At 41.5% G+C, this 24,093-nt stretch overlaps 1 protein-coding gene across 2 annotated transcripts in view; it reads right to left on the minus strand.

Moving 5' to 3' along the window:
• Positions 1–24,093, minus strand: part of LOC118318635 (inactive N-acetylated-alpha-linked acidic dipeptidase-like protein 2) — a 398,478-nt gene that overhangs the window by 334,043 nt on the left and 40,342 nt on the right. Inside the window, exon 3 of one of the 2 annotated variants that reach the window (XM_047336974.1) lies at positions 7,565–7,656. The exons of the other annotated variant lie outside the window; for it this stretch is intronic. The gene's annotated coding sequence lies outside the window, so the exon portion shown is untranslated. The remainder of the gene's footprint in view (positions 1–7,564; positions 7,657–24,093) is intronic. 2 annotated transcript variants of the gene reach the window in all.

A 24,093-nucleotide genomic window follows, 5' to 3' on the forward strand; every position in this document is an offset into this window, starting at 1 on the left:
GTTGTTGTTTTTTTTCATCAGTATAACAAAAAAAAAGAACACATTTCGTCAAAACAAGGATCATGGGACATAGGCCAAGAATGTTTTATCTGTATATGCTTTCACTTTCACTATAGTTCCAAAATCAGCCATATTTAGGAGAGTATTATATGTGTGTGTGTGTGTGTGTGTGTGTTTGCAATGTTGTGTGGCTTGATTGGATTTAAGGGGACTTAAAGTTATGCACTATGTCAAGCCAACAGTTAATAGCCAGATTATCTTGAATTATAAACATATATGTCTGTGAATCTGATTGTAGTTGTTTATTGCCACAGCAGACTAGTTACTTTTATAATTCTAGCCATCATTTGGATTGATTGTCCAAGCAATGGAAAAAATGTTCCAGGTGGTTTTTCTACCAATATGTTTTAGTATTCAGTAGTATTGTGTCTGTACTGGTACATACTGTTTCTACAAAACAGAAAAAAACGGACAAAAATACTCAGCGTTGCTTATTTATATTGTACATGCCTAAATGTTTTGGGGTGGATGATTTTTTTTGGTGGGGCACTGCCTCACCTTCCCATTTGGATGGGCCGCGCCTGCCAATGAAGGTACCCTTAATTGGTCATTTGCTTGGCCCACCTCCCCCTAATGCCTAAATACTCTCTCCCAGAAGAACCTGGAATTCTCAATACTAATAGTAAATGGAATGCATTTTGACCACTTCCTCTTTGTGACCACTTTCATACATTACTGATCACATTCACACCCATTCACCCACACATTCATACAGCACTTGCTGTACATAGCACATCGTCTGTCACTCTCACAGCACCTTCTCACACTGCTGCCCCAGGGCAAAGGCAGGGTCTTGCCCTAGGACGCTTCAATCTGTGGACTGGAGGCACTGGGAATCGACGGGACGACCTGCTCTATATGCTCTGAGCCACAGGCGCCCCTCTGAGCAACAAACTAGATTTGATTCGCCTTACAGTCCGTGTCACCCTGAGCACTCCTTTAGCTCGTTGTGTCTCAGAGAAAGGGAAGTGGCCCACTGTGCTGAACATGTATTGAAGTAGCACCAGCCACTTGTGTGAATGAAGGCAGAGTCAACGGGGGGGGGGAGGTTTGGCTCACCATATATGAGTAATTGCACTCATTCATTTGAACATTACTTTCCTTCAAAACAACCCTCAATCGACACCTTGCTGCTCCCCGAATGTACCTTTATAATGGTTAATTTCAGTGATTTGCTGTAGCAACTGGAAATCATGCACTACTAAGAGAATAGTGAATATTTGAATGTTTTTTGGCTGCCAGTGTGTAGTACTATGAGACATTTTTCACAACATATCAAATTTTTACAGCTCTATTTTGACACTCTAAGTGCAGCATTGGGGTGCATTAGGGCCATGTCAAAATTCATTTTTGCTAGTCCAATGGCAGAAAAAAGAATGCGCCAAGAATATGGTTCGCAAAAAGGGTTTTGCTCTCTCTTACTTAAAGGGGCAATAAGCGATTCTGGAGAAAGCTTGTTTCTCTCTTCGTTGATGTTGTGATTGTGACTTCTCTGGCCGGGCCGCGAACCATGACCTCCGGTACGGGAGACCGACGGCAGTAACCACTGGGCCAGAACCACGGAGTTGCAGCACCACCCGCTCGCAGGTGTCTTAAGGTGTCGACTAGTGATGTTCACAAACTGCACTCGCAGTGTTGTGCGGTGCGGTCCGCACCATTCTTTTGGCCTGGGCTGCACCGAAAACCCTGTTTGTTTTTTTTGCTTTAGAATCGCTTAGTGCCCCCTTAATGAAGTAATGTCGGGAGAGAGAACACTTTTCCTGCCGGCGAAATTGATTTGCATGTGTGTGAAGTGAAAAGAGGGTGTAACAAGCAGATATGTATGCTCAACGTGCACCCACCAATGCCGGGGCATTTTGCCATCTTGATAACGTACCCTTAAAATAACAGCGAAAAGCTGTGCCACTGACTTCAGACAAGGTTTTTGTCGGTCAATCACGCAATTGCTTTTCGCTACCTTAAAAAATAGAAACAATGCAAACTGTCAGGGCCCGTCGAGTTAGGAGTTTTTTGTGTTCATGTACTTATTGTCTGATGTCATCCCCATATCCTGTCATGTACCCCTAATGTCTTCCACTTGTCTCGTTGTCCTTCTGTGCCAGATTGTCTTTACCCCAGCGAGCCTTCCAGCATTTCCCCCCGTGTTTTGTCTCTCGTGTGTTCGATCCTGCTCAATGCTTTGACCCTCGATTTAGCCCGGTGATTCTGTGATGTCTTTGCCTGTCGGACTGATCTCCCGTGTACCGAATGTGCTTCATTAAACTTCCTTGAACCTTTTGCCTGAGTCTGGGTCTGCATCTTTGAGTCTACCTGCCTGCGAGCCTGCCACAAGCAATGCACCTGACCATAACTGATTTCAAGACAAACACTTCCATGGACACTGAGATGGGCGCGATGTTGGTTTGCTACTTTTAACCGACATACAGAGGCCTGCCACTACTTTGCTGATTCCTCCACTGACACACACTCACAGAAATGATCCCCAAGTTCATTTTCTCCTTCCGCTTCGGGGGATTTCTATAGAAGTCCTGACTCCCTGAACAGTTCTGTCAATGGGACAATGAGTTAATCAGTCACTTAATGATCTAGATCAGATATTGTCTCATGCAGACACGCTGTATCAGCACTGCTTCCACTGAATGAATCTATCAAATTGCTTAGTTCATGTCCCTTGAGAATGAGGGGCTCATTGAAATTTTCAAACAAAGACAATTATAGCTTCCCCCAGTCACCAATAACTCCAACACAGCCAGCTGCTCCCCAGGAATTTCTTCTATTAACTTGTTATCGTAAACAGTCGCTGTTGATTTCACCGTTGGATGCTCAAAGTACCCCGGCCTGCGACATCCATTGCAACTGCTAAAAGAATTGGTGAGGGCATGAATACGCAGGCAAGAATCTTATTTTAGTTGTTTTTCTGATTATTCATGTCAGTTTTTATAACACCATATTTAAGCAATCAAATTCAAATGTATTTGAATCTATCGTTGCTTATAGGCCTAGTTTAAGAATTGCACCAGGAGGTGGCAACTACTTTCTTTAATAGATACTTTTCTTGGAAAGAAATCAGAGTATTGCTCCTTGAATATGTGAAATGTCTACACCCAGAAAATGAAGTAGACTTGCTTTGTGATACAAAAAAACCAACGCCTAAACCCTCTCACCTCAAGTTGCACTGACGGAAAGACAACAAGTAACACCCTCTTTACATTTTATCAGCAGTCTTTACTGCAGGTGAATGTAAAATCATCAGCATTACAACCTTGTTGTCTTGTTTTCCCAACATAAATTACCTCTGAGCAACTCCTTGTTAATCAAGCTGAGAACACACACACACACACACACACTTCCAATAAATGTGCTTCTCACACTTCTGCAAAGTCAGACTAAAATATTTTGTCCATAAATGCCTGGGGACCTGAAGCACTTTGCATGTCATATTAAATTTCATACGCTGCCTAAAATCAGGGTAACAGGGGCTATAAAAGGCCTCATTCAATCACAAAGGAACACCGTGTGCCACAATAGATTACGTGGATTGATGCAGGATAAATATATAATGTGGTAAGCAGATGTTGTTGTTGGGGGGGAGGAATCAGTTAATCTGGAATCTGACATCGTCACTGCATTTTATTTTCTTAATTTTACATCAACATGTACATGACAAGCATATTCGTATGTATATGGTGTAAGGTTCCAGAAGCATCAACAACTTTTTTCCAGATTAAAAAGTTTTTGATACCACAAGCTAGCCAGTCTATCCAGATATTTACTCAACAGCCTAAAAGCAGCTGTTTTAGATTGTAGTCAAAGTGGGAGACACCGTGATCACAAAGCAAGGTCCGCCTGTCCTCCCCAATCTCACCCTCTTTCTCTTCCTCACTCTTGTCTCCTCTCCATTCCCTCCTCTGCGAGCAGTGTGGTGACCTGAACCATGCAGCAATGATTGCCTCTGCAGTTCAATGCGGAGGTCTCATTTCCCAGGCCCCGATGACTACTTCTGGAGGTGCAGCTCCACTATGATTGATGCCTTATGAAACCTTTTTCTTTTTTTCTTTTTTTACAGTTGTGACATTTCAGTGGAAAAACAAGCAGGGATCTGAACTTTCCATCTGCCAGGTCCACCCGCCTGTACCTCCCCCTCCAGTCACCAGTTACAATCTATCCCTAGCTCACCTTTTAGTTTGGTTTTTTGCTCGTTCCTCACCTCCAAATTTTGTTTTCCTCTCAGGCCTGTTCATGGTCTTTCACTACCTTGCCTTCATCCTTTATTTACTCCACATCTTTTAGGCTAACCTTCAGTCCTTACATTTCATGTACAGGTCACTTTGCTTTTGTGTGTGTTTTTTTTTTGGTTGTTTTTCTGCAGAGGAGCTATCCTCCCTTCTTTTGTCAAGGTCCATGTTTATTCACCAAAAACTCCCAGTGCACTGAGTATTGATGTCACTGTCAAATCAGAGTAATCATAAGCAACAATGTGTGTCATAGTCACAATTGGGAAACCCGATTTTCCTCAAAGCAGATCTTCCTGACTTCATCAACTTCACCTCAACCGTATCCCGTTTTTTCAAGGCAATCACACCAAAATATAATCGATTCACAGCCTTTCTTCGTGACGTAGACTGTGTAGAGGTGTCGTCCATCTTTTCATACATGTGTCTGTGCTTGGGGATCATACCGTCATTTTGAGTTGTAATGATGTGTTTGAGTTGCCATGCCAACCAACAAATTTGGCATGTTGATTTTGCAGATGAGTCCGCCTCTCGATCACACAATTGCACTATTGATTTAAACTGAGCAGTTCTACTTTGTGTCTCTCGGTCAGAACATTAACTCGTTTGTAGCAACTTGACAAATTTTTACTTGTTCAGAAAAGTAAATATTAACTTGTATGAGTCCGTTGATTTGTGTTTAAGGAAGCTGGGCACTAGTTAGGAGTTCTGTGTTTTGTTTTATTCTGAAAGATTAGGCCAGATACTGTCGGCAGCGTTTTCATTTGTTTGATTAAATATTAGTTCTGTTTGAGCCTTTGATGTCACACAAATTTGACAAACATAGTTGCAAGCTGGTTTGGACAGATTTCAGACTGGGGGATCAGCATGCTTGTGACATTTAGATGACTAATTGTTCCTGAGCTCATGAATCTCAATGAGAGTTATCCCTTGCTGTTTTCTGATCTGCCGCACGTCTCATCGAGCAAGAGATTAATGTTGAAGATCCGTGTATAAAAGCAAGCAGGTAGAATCAAGACATTTGAGTTACAGTATTAGTAGTCGTCGTCGTTCCCCTGAGTGACTACGCCTGTCTGTCTGGCCTCCGGGTCGTTCCCCTTGCGTCCCATTACTCTCTACCCATCCTGCCTTCAGGCCGTCCCCCAGAAAACCCTATGCCCTCTTCCCCAAATCTATGTGTGTTTTTTTCTGTTTGACAATTAAACAAACTTGTTTTGCACTCTGCATGTCCTGTTCCTGCACCCTAAGTAACATTAAGAGGGGAGGCAGGTCAGGTGTGCCAATTGAATGTTTATTTGTGATAAAGTACTAAATGCATGGGCTACCTTTAGCCAATTCATATTGATGCTCCCAGTCTAAAGAAGCAGGTTGAACAATTACACCAATGAAGTGGTAAAGAGTCAAATTATTGTCAATGCTGCAATGGCCCACCCACGATCACAGCTTGGTGTGGTAATATGTAATTTACATACACCCCCTTGACCCATCGCTCTCACTCATTCCCTGTCATATACAGCTCTCTGTATTATTAGTAACTATGTTACCAAGGGCAGAGGATATGGTGTGGATGTGTGAGTGTGTATGAGGGGGTGTGTGAACATATGTCACTGCCATGCTGCCAGTTCTCAGTAGTAAATTCTCCGTCATGACTATCAGTATGATTAAATAGAGGTACCTGGCCACATCCATCATGGCACATAATCACCGAGAAGGTTGCAGAGGTCATGGACTATGGGAGGAAGCTAATGTAGTGGGTGCATTGAGTGCTGAGTGTGTTACGGCATAACCACATGTTGTGTATACAGAATAAAAGGTTCTATCCTACGAGTGTCAACGAGTCCAAAAGCAGATGCTGACTACAAGTGAGGAGGAGTATGAATATCAGGGACTGAAGTAAATGTTCAGCATGTCCACCCAGTGGTTTACAATGAATCAACAACAACCACTGACATTATTCTCCTTCGATTCAAACTTTGTTTTACAGCGTACATTCACAGTTCTATCAAGGTTTAATGGCATCAAACTGCCATGTGCTTCACCAAGCTGAAAGGATTAAACACAAAGAAAATACTTTCAAAAGCTTTTTGCTTATTGGCGGCTGTCCTTATTGTTAGCCCTACCATACAACTCAGTCATCAGCTTACAACACAGCAACAGAGCCTATACACATGTAAACTCTGTATAGTGGCCGATCAAGTTGACAGGCTGTTTCCTCAACTTTCAAATTTCAGTTGATTAATAAGGACAATATCCAGCAAACTGACGAAAGGGTCAAAGATCCGCATATTGCATTTTAAACAGAAAAGATTATGCTCACTGCTGGTGTCAAAGTGAATGAAAGTATTTACCCAAAGGTACTTTACACAGTAGATTCAAACGAGCCTGTGGAATGTAGCTACCTGTTATGCGGTATTAAGGGAGAAACGTAATTCATCTGCTCGTTTTGCTCTCTGAGGCTGGAGAGAGACTGTTGATAGTGAAGACAACATAGCAAGTTATATTCTATGCCAATCCTCTAAGCATTGCCATCTAGTGCCATCAAAAAGTGATTGACAGGATGAAAACATGATTACCGTAGATGAATAATTTCCTAATTTTTACCAGGCCATTTCTGTGTGTAACCCACTCCTACTTATTGGTTGAGGTGCTAACCATTTCTTATGTGTGTGATTGTCCCAGGTGCTCCTGATGATTGAATGATGTCCTGCCCCTATTAATAGGAGGCGGATGGCGGGGAAATGATTTCGCTCTTGAATGAGAAGTAGTCTGCACCTTAGTGCTTAGTTTGCCGTTTCTTTCTTTTAGAGGCTGGGAGTCTGGTAGCCCTATTTCCGCTACTTTTTTTCAAGTTTAGTTTCTTTAAAGTTTTGGATAGTTCATGGGGAAGTTGTGGGTCCTGTGACCAATTGCTGGTTGGCCCACACGTCTCCCTCTTTTGTTCTTTTTGACTGGCTTCCAGTCTCTCATAGTGTTGATAAATGTTGGCAATTCATTTTGTAATGTTCCTTTGAATAAAATACTTTTTTGTTAAAAATTGATCATCTAGTGTGGCGTTCTCATTATATGTTACTGGTCATAAGATTGATGGCGCCATGAAGATCTGTGGCGTGCCATCATTGCAAGGAAGTCGAGCTGGAAACTCTACTCACACATTCGAAAATTATATTATTAGTCTTTTTTTTCTCAGTGAGAGCAGCAGGTAAACATTGAAATTACACTGATTTATCATCTCTGTGCAAGAGCTGAAGAACGTTTAAGAAGTTTGGGCTTACCAATGTGTAAAAGTCACTGCATGCCGCTGCTGTTACTGTTCTTCAAACCTTTTGATCACAGTGATAACACTGGTGTTGTTTGAAAGGTATATCTATAAATTTAAAACAAAAAAAGAGAAATTAAACGAAAGTTACAGATGGTAGAAATGTATAAAAGCTTTTCTTTCTTTTTTTCTGCCTTCCCTATTTTTTTCTCTTTGGCATGGAAAAAAGAGTCTGAAATAATTATTTGTCAACACTTGTTGCAGTGATACAGAGATCCTAAAATAGCAAAATACTGATATGATCAGGAGACTTGGAGCATTGAAACAATGTATAACAAGTCTGTTGTTTGAAGATCAAGTCTGGCACACAAACGTTACATTACATTTATTTAGCAGACATTTTTGTCCAAGGTGACTTACAATAAGTGCATTCAACTATGAAGATATTACCCAAAAGTGCAGGAATCAAGAGAGTACATAAACATTCATTAAGCAGGCAAAAAAAAGGTTCAAGTGCTCATTTTAGAATTATTATTATGACATACATTTTTTTATTTAAAGTAAGGTGCAGTCTGAACAGGTGAGCTTTAAATCTGAGACGGATGCATTGGTTACGCTACCGAAAGTAGAGGCAAGGTATTTAAAAGGTTTTTATAATACATTTGGGAAGTTTAATAGAAGCAACTACCACCACAGATGCAACATTTAGCAATACATGCAAATAAATGAACTGGATATAAAACAAAAAAGATTATATTAAGGTATATATGTATGTAGTGAAGATTTAAAAAAAAAGAAAAGAAAAAAATTCTGTCTCCATATTGTTTTATGCAAATAATGGGATCGTTGCAGTATTTTACAACTGGATTAAACAGCTACAGAAGGCAGAGCAGTCGTAGCATGTTTTAAAAACCACAGTGTTTACATGTACGTCACTCCTACAGGAGAGGGCAGAGTGGTGGACAGGCAGCAGCGGGCAGATAGAAATTCAATGCCAAGTGTGTTTTGGGTTCTACTGCGCAATTTCACTCACGGGCAGATGGTCAAAATAGCTAATCAGCGGTTGTCAGTGACAATAGAATTTATCCGAGCAGCCTCTCAAAGCGTATTTAATTTTTCCAATTTTAAAAAGGACAGGATGTCACGAAGCCAAGATTTAAGTGAAGGGGGTAGGTGAGATTTCCATAAAAGCAAAATCCCCCTACGAGCAATAAGAGAGGAGAAAGCAATTACATTGGATTGAGTATTTGTTGTGACATTATCATCTGGAAGTCTTCCAAAAATGGTTACATGAGGGGATGGTGGGATATGGATCTGCGCTATTTCAGAGATAACCCCAAAGAATGAATCCCAGAAAGTCGAAAACTTTGGGTATGTCCAAAACATACGGGTTAGGTCACACGGCGAGAGCGAGCATCTATTACATTTATCTTCGACCATATGTGGGTCGATTTTAGAGAGCTTGCTATAATGAATCCTGTGAAGCACTTTAAATTGGATGAGGCTAAGCCGCATACATGAAGAGGAAAGTTTGATATTTTCAAGGGCTTTACTCCAAAATTGATCAGAAAGGGTCACTTTTTCGAAAATGGGTGTTGATTGAGGAAGGGAAGACAACTTAAAATGTCCCCTTATTTGAGCCCAGACTTTCAGGCAACGACAATGGGGTTAGATGTGTACTGTGAGTAAGGTAAGGGCAGGGTACCACATGCCAGAGCCTGCGGTGATGAGGATATACATGAATCCGACTCCAATTGGCACCAGCTGCTCTGTGGGGACGTAAACCAGAGTAAGAGTTTGTGCGCGTTTGCCGCCCAGTAATAAGGTAGGTAGTTTGGTAAGCCAAGTCCACCCGAAAGTCTGCTCCGCTGCATGGCAGCCTTGCAGATTCTAGGATTTTTACCCGCCTATATGAATTGAAAGGCAACAGAGTCGAAAGATTTAAAAAATGGTCTAGGTAAAAAGATGGGAAGGCATTGGAAGAGGTATAGATAGTTGGTGTAACCAACACCAACTCTTGGTAAGTAAAGGAAAGAAGTTTGAGGCTTGCTGGTGCAAAGAGAAGTACCAAACCGTGAGGAAGAGAGGCATGTATGTCAAGGGCAGTGGATTGCAGAGGTCAGGGCTCCCAGGGCGCTTGGACGAAGTGGGATCTGCCCAAGCGGAAAATAAAATGGGCTGAACTTTGGACACTCAAGCCCTTCCGCATCTTACGACACCCTTCCCTTCGGCAGCACATCTGCATACCTGGGGGTTGGGATTAAACCCCAACTGCAAGCTCTGTGGCAAAAAGGGGACATTGGCATACATCCAGTCAGGGTGAAAAAACAGCCTTAGATCAAGAATGCTAAAGGTGGCGCCATAACAAGGTGTGTCTGTCTCTCGCTGACGCACTAGAGTGAGAGAGAAGCAAGAACAGGACAATCAGCAGGGTTACAAGAAAAAGCATCACATCTTCATCAGGGAAGGATCCTGGCCTGTCCAAACCTTAAAATCCAAATCCAATCTTCTGCAGAGAGGAAGGTCATGGGAAATGAGGGTGGATGTGGGAAGGAGGCTGCAGTTCCCAGAAGTGGTACACACATCTCTCCGGCCCATCTGAGAAAGGCCTCAATGTACCCCTCTCTGGTTTAAGATTGCAAGGACAAGGGGTGGCAGGCATGTCTGTTCCCCGTGGAGCTACAGAGGTTTCCCAGCTAAATCAGCATGGCGGTTGTTGTCAGCTCTGGGTCTGGACGAAAGGAGGAAAAAACAAGCTGCACGCAGGATGGAGGAGGAGGCAGGAAGTGCCTCTTGTTGGTTATGAAGTAGGAGAGAGGAGGGAAGCTGGAGGCCAGGAGCAGATGGGCAGTGATTTGGGCACCACTGCCGGCCCAACAACTTGTGAGTGTAGTGGTCCCAGGTCGAAACACTCAGTAAAGGCTGGGTACCAACTCAAGACATCTACTCCTGGGCGGCAAAGGCAATGGTTACTTAAAGTGGTGACCAAAGTAAGAACCCCAACTGGTGTATGTCACAAGCAAATGCTGACCTGTTAGACTGGTAAGAGAACAAATGTGAATGCTAACATTGGGCTATGTAGCGATAGCACAAACTTAGATGGATCTTCTTTTTCCCCTTAAGTGGATGGGAACAGGAGGCAGCAACTTGTTCTAGTGCCCCATCTGGACCATGAAATGTCACATCGAGGTCAACATTGTAAACATGTTAAAATTCTTTAAGGCGTCACCAACAGAAAAATCTATTTACTTCAAAGGGCACAATATTTGAGGGACAATATCCAATTTCTAGCTTTGAAGGTACAAAGTTGTTAAGCACAGCCACACTTGGTGTTCAACATGACATATACACACTTATGGAGAAAGTTAAATCTTTCTCCATAAGTGTTGGTATAAACAAGGCTGATTCAAGCTGTAAGTTTCACTGCCAACAAGTCAATTCCATTATTCATGTACACTCAGACAAACTCTGATTGGCTGTTTGGTGTCCAACCACAAAGCAGCCCAGCAACTGGACGTGACGATGTAATATATGACCGCTTTGTGATAATAAATCAAACATGCCCAAAACAGTACACGGTTGCTTGGATCTGGATATCTGTTATCGATTAACCATTGCAAATGAATAAAACTGCATGACAGGGGATATAATTGGACTTTTATATGGATAATGGTGAACCTGCAAATAAATTTATTGAGCACAGAATAGATTTTCCTGTGCTGCGTTTCTCAAGTTGTTCGCTCAGGAAAGAGGCAAAACGACTTCTCCCAGATTCAGACCAAGCCCATCCAATCCATTAATCCAGTTGACCTGTCTTTTGACACGGTACCCTTCAGTAGTTTTATAGCAAAAGTATACTGTGGGCTTAACACGATGGAGCAATGGCGAGAACAGAGAAAACAGAGAGGGATCTCTCCCTTCCCTCTTTACTATGAACTCCCTGGTGAATGAGTGAATGAAATTTAGATTAGCCTTAACGCTTGACCTGTTAACGTCCAATGACACAGAAACAGATTGTAGCTGCGAGATAAGAAGAGGGGGAAGGCACAGGTAGAGAGACAGAGGGAGGGAGGGAAAAGTGAGAGAATATAAAGGATGGAGATAAAAGGGGGTGGAGTCAGAGAGGAAGATGAAGAGATAGTGAGGGTGAGATAAACAGAGAGTAAAGGAGATTAGGGAAAAGGGATGATGGGCTTAAATATGTGGATGAGGTAGAGAGACACAGATGCCAGGAGGTAACCTCCCCTCGACTCTGTCTCTCCTGGGAGGACTGTGCTTTCACTGTGTAGTATCTCTCTCTGTCTCACTCACACGCACGCACACACACACACACACACACACACACACACACACACACACACACAGAGTGAAGTCAAACATGGGGGATGCATTTTCATTTGTTTCTGCACAGATGACGTAACACAGCAACATTCCATAAACCTGTTCAGACATTCACTCTCTCTCTCTCTCTCTCTCTCTCTCTCTCTCACACACACACAGCAAATTCATAAGTACATACTTACAATGTTCATTCATGTTACACATGCGTACATAATGTACATAGTATGGCATGTATGCACACACAAGCACAGAATCATACACTTACACAGAATACATGTGAAAAACAAATCCTGTCAGTATCACAGGGAGCTGCAGCAGCAGATCACAAAACATGCACAGAACATTTCCCTCAAACTCGTAAAGAAACGTTCCTCCTTCAGCAGATGCATGTGTAAACAGACTTCTCGTGTCAAACTTTGTACATCAACAACTAACAATACAAGCAGCAAAACTCTAACTTTTAAGTGAAGGGGGACAATAACGTTGACCTCAACTGAGCTGCATTAATTTCCACTTGACCCGATGAGGGAAAAAAAATAGTAATTCAGTGTCACAAAATTGTGAACATAAACCCTGAAAGATGAAGAACAGATCAACAATCCCAAAATGGACCTGAAACATGAAAATCAATATAAAGAATGTTTGACATAATGTAAAATTGCATTACACTCAATGGCAGAGTGACAAAGAGTTGTGATTGATCAAGAAGCAAAAAAAAAAGGTCTCAAATAAGGGAGTATCATAAGGGCAAGAAAAATGAGTGTCGTCACAGCTGACCACACCGTCAGAAAAAGAAAAAAAAAACGTGTCCACAACAATTTGTGACAAGATCAACATCACAATGTCTTATCTGGGAACAATCTGAACTAATTGTCTTGTCAAGGTGTCAAACGTGGAACAAATTAGACGTGTTAAATGGCCACGTAATGACTGCGGAACATGTCGGCCATATGGACGGGCCCCACTGAGATCCAACTGTTGGCAAAGGGCCCAACACTGGTATCATCAGAGAGAGAGGGAGAGAGAGAGAGAGAGAGAGAGAGAGAGAGAGAATGAGCAGTCTCCACCTGTAGCAGGCAGCCGGAAGCAGAAGCAAATGTTGTGTGACTGGTAATTATGTCTTTTTAGAAATGTTAAGAGTTACAGTTTTAAGCTCTAGGATATACGCCGCTGTGTATTCAAGCATCAATGTCTTCTGTTTTCAATGTGTAATGTTTGGATGCTATGCTGCCTTGCTGCAAAAATAAAAATAAAATAATAATTCACTTGTAATAAAGATCTGCATTGAACTAAATGCGTTGAACTAGCTCATATTTACCAAACAGTAACGGAAACAGGGTATGATGGTGGACAAGGAAGGAAGAGCAGAGCGGTCTTCTGCTCTCATTTCTCTACTTACATCAAGACGGTGCAGGGGGTTACATTGTGTTTTGTCCCTTGTTCACATATTACCATAACATGTCGCTGTTTCTGACAATTAATTAGAAATACTTTGTTGAAGCTGTTTATAGTATCATGTCAATCCAATGCTTTTCAGACACGATTCTGCCCTAACTCATGTTGTAAACTTTCACAACATATTGCAAAATGTAATGCAACGTTATTATCATTTTTGAGGTATTTCAAGACTAAAACACAGCGGAAAAACTGCAGACAAAGTTGGAGGGAAGCTCCATGACGCACAGGGTTGAAGTGGAGTGTGCAGATGAATGTGTGTGATGCCAGGGTCAACAACTGACCGGCAGGTTCAGTAGGTTAAAAAAAAAAAACAACCCGATATGGTCATTCCTGGTGAAGAACTTCTAGATTCCTCTGTCTGTGAAGACATTGTTGGACGTTTCATTCCAACACTTCCTGGCTTTGTGGAATGTTGTTGACTGGGTCATGTTTTGAGGCAGCGTCTTGTCAGATGAATGAATCTCTGCATTTATGTAGAGCAGAGGATTCACCAGGGTGTGGCTGGGATGGATGAAGGGCATGCAAAGTGCACAACTGTCACACCGCAGACTTAGCCAGGTGTAGCCAGACCAATACGCAGTTATTGTTAACTGTAATCTTGGAGCTTGTTAGCGTACTGTACAATCAAAGGGCCCTAATTCAGATTTTTCTAATACGCAGCATTAGTCCGGGACCTCCCGGTTCATCTTCGATTTCCAAGAGGGGTTACCAACAGACCTCCGGAGGCGATTGGATAGACCAGTGAGAGAAAATAATCATGTGACATCTGTTGAGCGATGCGAAAATTTCAACAGACTTGAGCAGGGGGAGATGCCTGTGATGGTGTTTCCACAACATCTGTGAATGAGTGTTGGCGTTTTGTGGGTGAAATTTGAAAAAAATATCAGGTAATTTTAGTCACATGCTCGTTCATCAGCGGCAGCCTTGGTTGTTGACAAGTGTCGCTATAAACCCCGCCCATTATCCTATTATCGGTTATGATTGGACTGGCAAGTTCCCACTTGCTAATGGAGGGGATCCAGGCCGAGTCTGGCAGAGCAAATGAAATGAGCTCCCAGAAGTCGCCTGGGTCCCAGGCTACTACAGACTGGGGTTCCCATCCGTGGTTAGGTTTACTTAACAAAAGTGAAAGATAAATACATCAATGTTCTGCTTGTGTTACATCCGTGCAGGGATGTCTGTTTAAGTTACTCAGTTCTGTTTTGTCTTCAGACACATCAGCACATGGAGATGCAGCTTGCTTCTCGCATAAAGAGAAAGAAAAATGTAGAAACGACAGTTGGGCACACTCAAACACACGTGCTACACAAGGAAGACAAAACTAAAACAGTTTATGTCCGAGTGTGTCTCTGTGTGTGTGAACTGCCTGGTGATCCATTAGCAGACACTCACCAGGAGGCAGCATCTAAAGAAAAAAAGAAGAAAGCAGTGCTCTTCATTAATAAGAGCTTCTTATCCCTGCCTTCCGCCAAATCAGCTCCCACACTACAGATTCCCTGACCTCGATGACATTGCTTCAAAGCAGTTTTCGCTTTCGCTTTAATCTTTAATGAAATAAAAGAGCCAGAGACGAAGTGACTGGCATTTATTCCAGTATTAAAAGGGAGATTTCAGCCCGCTACAAAGAAAAATTAACAGGGATGTTATTCTGAAATAAAACCGTTGAGCATCTAAGCGGGAAATTGCACCTCTGTGACATTGGACAAAAAAGAAATTAGTTTATTTCTTTAATTTTCTTGCCTTTGACTTTTGACGACTGCATTAAAAAGGAGTCATTGGAGCCGTGTGAAAGACCCGCTGGGCGCAAAACAATTAATTTTTTCCTTTTTGTTTCGAGCTGAAAGAGGTGGGACATAAATTTGACCTTTCAAGTGTAGGGCAATTCAAACTCTTCTGCTTTGCTGTACAGAAAATGAACAATATGCTTCACTTTCTAAGATCAAACAATAAATTGTAAAAGTGACAACATTGTAATGTAACATTATAGCTTCGTAAACCAATAGAAACTAATAGAAATGTTTCATGTCAAGTTTTCCTGTGGATCAGTATTGATTTCAAGTCTAGTGAAATCAACTCCACATTAACCATATTCATATAGAAAAAAGAAAATCATTATAACACCAATTTTAATAATTTGAGTCTCTTGTAGCATATACCAAGGCGGTGCATTGATTACCAAAAACAAACCCCATTACCGCAACCTTACTCTCAGCCCAGTGACAGCTAATTAAAATCAACATGTTAATTAAAGTGTTAGAGATTTAACAGGCTCCCCGGGTGTCCGGGCTGATTCTGCCCAGTCGAGCGGCAACAGAGTGCTACTGGTAGAGTAATCCGCATTTCACATTCAGATAACTGCTTCTGATAGTGCAGAGGAAAAAAACAAATCATTTTGGATTAAGGCCCTAATATAACAACAAAAAAATGGATGATAATATTGGGTCTCACTGTGTTGACCATGTCTCCGACAAAATATAACTTCCTTGTTAGCCCTGAGTGGTTTATGCAAAACACTCCAGTGATGGAGTGGATAATAAACATGTGTGACATGTGATTGAGCAAGGTGGCAAAATTCTATGAAAAGAATTACTGTATTTAATTTACTATGTTTATGTATGTATATATATGTAAATATGTATATACATGTATTTGATAAAATTATGTTTACTAATTATAATCTGTAGATCATCCTCCTTATGATTTGTTACATACAGTTTTGGCCTCCAAACATATGGCATATTAAAGGGAATACCCAGGTACAGTAAACGAAACGTGGAAACAAATGGTTTGTTGAATATGAAAGTTACGTTATGACTGTTACAGCTTTTTCAGCACAATGCCTTTCATTCTTGATGTACGTCACCATAAATTTCTGTATGTGTATACATATGACCTTGTGGTGGTGGCACATGTTAGTAAACCTAATACAATAGTGCTCGCTGATAAGGAGCGTCACTTCTACAAATAACACACACAGTACTCTGATTTAAAGTCCCCCTCCACTGAAAAAAAGTGTTTTTCTACTGTATCTGTCCTCTAAAATGTCTGACATTGATTATAGGGACTTGTATCCGAGCAAATTTTGTCACTATAGAGGTGTTTTCACATTCCTCTCCTGGAGTAGGAGATTTCTGTGCACCTCTCTGCGATTTGAAAAGGAATCCTGGGCAAGCTAGATTAAGTAAGTCACAAATACAGAAAACCAATCGCTGTCGAATATGGAAATGTGAGGCAGAGAAACCAGAAACGTCCAGTGCAGCAGCGGCAGCGTATCATGAGAGGACAGCAGGTGTGTCAGCAGACAGTTAGACTTAGCATTAGCAGTTCGTGATAGTTCTATGGCCAAATCTCGCCGAGGTTGCCGCTAGCCATCTTGTTGCGCACATTCTTCAACTGGTCAACCTAGCACGAGCAGCTGTGGTGGGCGGGGCCCGTGTTATTTGCATTTCATGAATATTCATTCTCAGAATTCTTCAAGAGGGAGAGAGAGTGGATAGTTTTCCAGCCCCATTCCAGAGGGTTTAAAACTGTTTTGTGAATAAACAATGTTAAACAAAATATTAGGCATAGCAGATTATTTTGATATATTTTAAAACATGACTGGAGGGGATCTTTAGCAATAGAAGCTTGTGCATTCATAGCCACTTTGACTTGTTCAACGGTGAAAAGCAGTGGTCGCTTTGCAGGGGGTCGATCATAAGGCTTTTACTTTGTTTTTACTTACTTATTCATAAGTGTGGTTTTTTGGGGTGTAACATGCAATCAACCAATCATAGTGCCATCTCCCACTCCCTTTAAAAGCCAGGTGTGCTTGCACCTTCGTGAAGTAATATAATAATAGTGGATTTGAAAGGTAGTGACGGAGAACACTTGCAGAGGAAACACAATCAATTTGCGCAAAAGATTAGCTTGACCTAATACTGAATACATAATACCCAACTTGGGTTAGGGTTCGTTAGTGTCCTTAAAATAACAGTAAAATATGGCACCATTGACCTCCGATATTTGACGCACAATCGCTTTTACTCGACTCAAGCAGCGCAAAGCAATGCATCAACAATTTTCTGGACCACACCTGATTTTAAGACCAACACGCCCATGGGTGCTCAGATAAGTGTCAAGTTTATTTGCCATGGGGCGACTCTGGCCCTTTGCTACGTGTCTTCGCCCCCCACTCTCTCCCCCTTCACACTTAATACTGTCCTATTATTGGTAAGGCTTAAAAAACTCCAAAAGTCTCAGCTACTCAGGGTGTAAATAATATGTTTTTAACATGTTTGCTCTAATTTGAAGCTACACACAGTTTACATTATACATTCAAACACACAAGCACGCACACACCCCCAACAAACCCCTTCAAAATATTTTTAAAAAATAGCACATGTGGAAGCCAGGAAAAAATAATACAGCAGACGTATCCCAGTCTCAGGAATAAAGATGTGGCTGAAGAGAAAGGGCGTTCACAATCCCCAGGGCTCCCTAATCGCTTAGCCTTCAGCATCTCCTGAAGGCACACAAAAAAAATCAGCATTGTCCCCTATTTATGCAGCGATGAGGCCTTAAATGGCAAAATGGAGCAGGTACAGGTGTTTGGGGGAGATAAGACCCCCGGCTGCCTACCAGCAACCCCACATCCTGACACTTAAAAGGACTTTAGCTGGTAGGAAAAACCAGGTGACGGGTATTTCCAGGTGCCGGCCTGTCAGTCATTCCTCCTTTCACATAGACACAGATGTGTGTCTGCGAGGAAGAATGATGGAGGGAAGGGAGGACTGATGACTTGTCATCTCAGACAGCAGACACAGGCAGAGGTGAAGATTATGGCGGTATTAAAAAGTCAAAAATATCGAGGGATGTAGAGGGCGCAAAGTGAAAACAGAGGAAGAGGAGAGGTCTCTGTCCGTCTGGTGTATGAAACCACTCTGACGAGTATGTTAAGTATTAAAGTGACATATGAACCTTTAATTTGTTCAAGTATGACAAGTCTTCAGGAAGTTAACGCAATAATACCTTTTACATCAAATGACCATGCCTTAATATAATATATTCACCCATCATTGCATTATGTGTATACCACATCACACTTCATTGGATTATTGGTATTTAGTTTCATAAAGTTCATAACTTATTTGTATTTATGTATATTTTAAACTTTCTGTGTTATGTAATACTCGTGACCATGCAAATTGCCCCTCGGGGACAAATACAGTGTTTTGATTTGAATTGAATTGATGGAAAGGTTACTCATTAGAAATAGCCAATCTTTTTTGGGACAAGTTTACCGATATTTAGACGTCTCCATGTTTATGGCTGTTTAACACATTTTATTTTTTAAATATATTTATAATAATAGCCTAGTTGGCTAGGCTAGGAGTTTTGAGACACAAACAATGGCACAAACAACGGCAGCAGGGTCTCTGGCTTGGCTCAATTCAATGACAACCCTTGTGTATCACATATATGCATGTTTAATGTACTGCTGGATCAGCAGGGGTCATTCACAGGTTAAGTGAATCTGCAAGTTTAAATTCAAGGCTTCCGGGCTACACTTGAATAGCATATCTGTGGCAGTTAATATCCCTGTCATTAATAAGTGAGTATAGCTCAACTCGTTTGATTGACTGTTCATATCCGTGATGTTCTTTAAGATAAGTGGTTCGAATCCCGTTTATTTATTTTTAAATTTTTCTTCATGTTGTCTTAAAAAGGACCTGCCCTGCCTGTTTTTAGGAGCTCTGTCATTTTTTTACTGTGAGATTTAACAACCACAATGAAATGATGAATCTGCGACTTGCATCAACATAGAACATCTGGAATTTGTTCCGATGTGCTGAAACATTATCAAATGTCACCAGTTAACATGATCACCAGTCAAGCCAGAACAACGGTACATTGAGGCGTGACGTAGACAGTCAGGTCCTGGCAGATGAATTAAAACCTCCTGGCAGGTCGTCACGTCCTTACACATAACCAATAACCAGAACCAAAATTCAACTCTATCTCACGGGGACCCGGAAACCCTACTCCGTCCTCACTGTCTATGTCCCTGCTTCTCCTCGGGGACATGTCACCCAAAGATTCTACAGCGCTCTGTCGTTGTGTCTTATCCAGTCAAAAATAAAAGACCTTGCACGCAGAGTAGTGTAATTGCGACATTTAATACAATTCTGAAGCAGCGGCGGCAATATTTTTGCAAAAGTGAACTTAGAGGAAAGCAAGGCCGCTGAGAGAAATGTTATCTCAAAGTGTTGACACAGTTTGTGAGCTGCGCCTGCGACACAGAGCAGAGGAGAGGATTGAAGCAGGGTGCCTACCTGTCAACAAACACAATGGCGATTATCGATGTCAATAGGAATGATCAAGTTAATTTTCATATATCGTACGATATAACGTAATTATTGCCACAGGCCTAGTAATATATTCAATTCTTTTTGAGGTACAGGTGTATGTATTTTGTAATTCATTCATGTTACACCATTTCATATAATCAGTTACTTCCAACACTGGCTGTAGCCGATCATAGAATGGTAATTTTTGCAACATTTTGGCAGGATCACAATCATACAGTTTTGCCAATAGGGATATTGATGCAATAAATTGTCTGATTTTAGAAGTTAATGAAAAATAACATGTTTTTTGTCATTTAGTTTGAAGCTCTAAAATTTGTTGGGTAAAGGATCCTCTGCAATGTATTAATGAATACCTGCTGGTAATACTCAAATAAATTAACCATATATGTTGGAGTACACATGGACACATTGTCCCAATTCTTCTTTTTTTCCAACATCCTGCACATGCACGCACACGCACGCGCACACGCACACACACACACGCACAAGCTCCTGATGTGTCTCTCATATAGTCTCACCTCTCAGAGGACACAGACATTGTTAAACCCAGGCAGGAAATGAGTTCTCTGCTATAATGTACGACACACAGCAGTCGACAGGCCTCCCCGATCGCCCTGCCCTTCAAAACTGATGGATGCTAATGTCACCACATGAAAATGTGTCATGAAACGAGGAAAAAAAGCGGAAACACCAAAATATAAAAAGATTGAGAGAGAGGGAAATTGAGCAAAATGACCCACAAATGTATCAGAGGTGTGGAAAGTGCAGAAATTGGATGTTTCTATAAATGGCCGTGTTCTTCCGGTGCCTGGTCGCCGTGCACTGAAAACGTCCTCGACTGAGCGTAAAACTTCTTTGCTGAGGGCTGTGTTTGTGCGAAGAAAAGAAACAAAATCACTGCTCCGGTCTCTCTTGTCCATTTCCCCCCCCCCCAGTTTTTTCCCAGACACCCTGCATTTGAAAGCAGCCATCTAAGGGGAAAAGGCTTTTCCTATTTCTGCCTTGCAGGAATATGCGAGGGGCCTGGGCGTGAGTGCATTGTTCAGTGGAGCAAGGCCTTTCCTGCTGCAAATGAAGATCAAAATCCATCCCCAAGGCTGAATTATTAACAACGGACATGCCTAAGAAGCCCGGTGTCCACCAGAGAGACAAGGAGATGGAAAAGAGTGGAGAGAGGAGTGGGTAGAGGAAGTCAAGGTTAAAGGAGAGAAAAAGCCTATACCAACACTTTGTTGGTTTGATTCCTGGCGCTCTCCTCAGACCTAGAGGAACATTCATGGCGCCCCACGTACAAGAGGGTGCAACCAACCATGTCCCCATGCGTGAATGACAAAATTGTCCTTATTATCTAAACTGACCCAAATGAGCATTCCAAAAATTGATCAGACCGGTGACTCATTTTGTCAAAAGTTTGCTTTAGTGTAGCCAACAAAAGCTATGTGGTCAGGTTTAAGAAAAACACTGTTGACCAGACAGAAGACAAAGATGTCAAAAGCCAAATGGAATGTACACCCAACCATTCACAGCGAACCCTCCCTTTAGAGGTTTCGCAGTAAACACCACACATATTCTTCCTTTGCTTTCCATGAGGAAAATAAAGAAACAACCACAAGAGATCACCTGTCAGGAAAATATAAGCAGACAACATTTTAAGCATGAATGAATGACTGAATAAACGATACTGTCTTTTTTTCCCGTAAAAGACAATTGCTGAAGAAGCTGGTTACAGATGTGGGCTAGTTAGCCCCTCCTTGTTTACCCACATCTTTCAATGTGCCTCTTGCTCTCTGTTATAAATTTGGACTGTCATAACAAGACGTAAAGGAAACCTTTGGATGACATCATCAGGATTATGTTTTGAGACTTGTATAAGTACAGAGGCAAAGAGGACAGTTTTACAAACCGTATTCCGCTAACATTGTGAGAGTTTCAAAATGCAATCATTTTCAATATGTTAGGGCGTTTATGAAGTCACTGACAAGATACGTTGTACTTCCTGGGCAAGTATTTTAGGATATTCTTTAAAGGACAAACAGTGATAAACTAATTTAGCAAAGTACTCTGGCAAATACCTTAATTTATTAATGCAAATGTTGAGTCTAATTTTTGAAATGTAATCCATTATGTGATTGAGGGATTTACACAAATTCCTCTCTGTCTGTTATAACGCTCTAGTGTGTTCATATTTTAAGTTACATTTTTAATTATGGGGGAGGTTTTTCTATGGAATATGTGCAGCCTTACCGTTGGTTCTATATGCCAGACCTCAGATCTCAGCAGAGCGGTTTAATGAAAATGTCCATATTATGTACATCCAATCAGTAAGGTTTAGCTGATCCACCAGAGGTGAAGTCCGTGATTCCCATAAATGTTCTGCCCAATTTCCTGTGACCATAATACCATCAACCCAGGAAGAAGCTTCAGTTCACAGAGCAGATTATTACGTGAATTCAAAATGGGCTCACTGAGTGCGTTATGTTTTTTTTATCTCAAAACAGCCTTAGTTCCTTTTTACTGCCGTTAAACAAGCAAACATGGATTTCAATAAACCCTCAATACACTTGCACCATGAACTCAGATCCTTAGAAAAAACTTGAAGGGATATGCTTAGACAGTTGAGTATGTCAAATGTGTCTGTGGGGCTAGCAAACCCGTTTCAGACAGTCATGCTGATATTTCTGAAGCATGGGGACTCAAGTGCTGCTGGAGCAAACGGCAGTGCCTTGTGTTTTTCAGCCGATGCTGATGTTGGACTTTCAGGTGATCTTCCTCCAGTTGGGCCAAGTGGGGTGGTGGGAATATTTTGAGAAGCCTTTCACCCTATATTGTTCCATGTGGTGGCTTGCAAAATGGGCTGCAGCTGCTTTGGGAAAGCACTTTGCACAAAATTAATTTTTTTATTTATTTTTCTATAATTTCGCTCACAAACACAGATCTGTGCACAGGCAAATTATATCACCATTCCCCAGTCTAAATATATGTTATTCATTTTTATTTTTCAGCACCCTCATCAACTATCTGTCGACCCCCTGGAACTATCTAAACACACTTATTATTACTCCCCTCCCTCATTCATGGTGTTTTTTTCACTCTGGTTTCTAGCAGCTGGCATAAAATAACTGATGTTCCTCCTGTTGAACTCTGTCTTCTTTATACCTGGAATGACTCTGTGTTGACTTTAAACAAAAGGCACTCATGGACAAGAACACAAATGCACTTAAGTAATTTCCACTGTAAAGGGGTGGGGGGGGGGGTGTCCTTGGCACGCCATAAACAGCCTCTCTAGCCCGCGTTGTTTCAGAAATAAGAGCTCCACAACAGGAGTGGCACTGAAGAACACATAAGGCAGCCACTTCTGCAGGCAGCACAGTGGGGAGATAACAAAGGTGGCTGCGGGAGTCAATAAAGAAGCCAGGAATAGCAAGAGGATATCACTGAGAGAGGTAAACAACCCTGAAGAGAAAGATTTGAAAAAAGGGGTGATTTCTTTCATCTTTTTTTCTTCTTGTCGATGTCCATGGCAAACATTGACTAACAGTAATAATTCAATTCTGTTTTTCTTTCTGTTATACCTGTGATATTAGGTGTGCTGACTTTTCGATGAGGTGGGTTTCCTGCCGATCGAAAAATGTGTGATCATCTGTCTACTCATGTGGTCCATGTTATTTGTACATACAGTATCTTCTTACTCATTTATTTGTGGCATTTATCGCTAAGAAACTGAACATAATCACATATATTGTAGAAATGTCGGGGCTAGTTCAGCACACATAACACCCGGTGTTTGTATATTATTTTGTGCCATTATATGTCAAATATTTCAGAGTGTATCACACAAACAGGCCAGCTGATCTGATTCCCATGAAAAAGTAGAGTTCTTGTCTCCCCCGCTGAGGCACAGAACCACACGTTGGTTTTTGAACCCTCGAGTTTTGCATTTTGGCCAGCACCATCTTGTTTTTTTTTTAAAACAGAAGTAATCATATTTAAAGGGGCAGGGGTGGGCCTGACTGAGAGCCTACACCTGCAACCATTGGACAGTACTTGCTGTCAATCACACGGTATCCACATCCTCATGCATACAGTGCTTTATCATCTACTCTAAATGGGACCATCATTTTTCAAAATGAACATCACGCTGTATTGAAGAAGAAACTAGCTATCGAGACAATAAACTCCTCAGGAATAATTTCACTGGCATTAAAAATAAAGAGAAGTACAGTCGTTCTCTCACAGACTTCTGAAGAAACTGGTTTCTTCTTGCAGGCAGGGGATTCGCCCTCCGCTGCTCATTTGAGAGAGTACATGTTTTGGGCTTCACTTTCCTGACCATGTCCATTTTTAATATACAGTCTATGGGCTGAAAGCCCTTTAGGAACTCCAGTAAACACTATGC

This window comes from Scophthalmus maximus, chromosome 13 (genome assembly GCF_022379125.1).
Source record: "Scophthalmus maximus strain ysfricsl-2021 chromosome 13, ASM2237912v1, whole genome shotgun sequence".
Lineage (NCBI taxonomy): Eukaryota > Metazoa > Chordata > Actinopteri > Pleuronectiformes > Scophthalmidae > Scophthalmus > Scophthalmus maximus.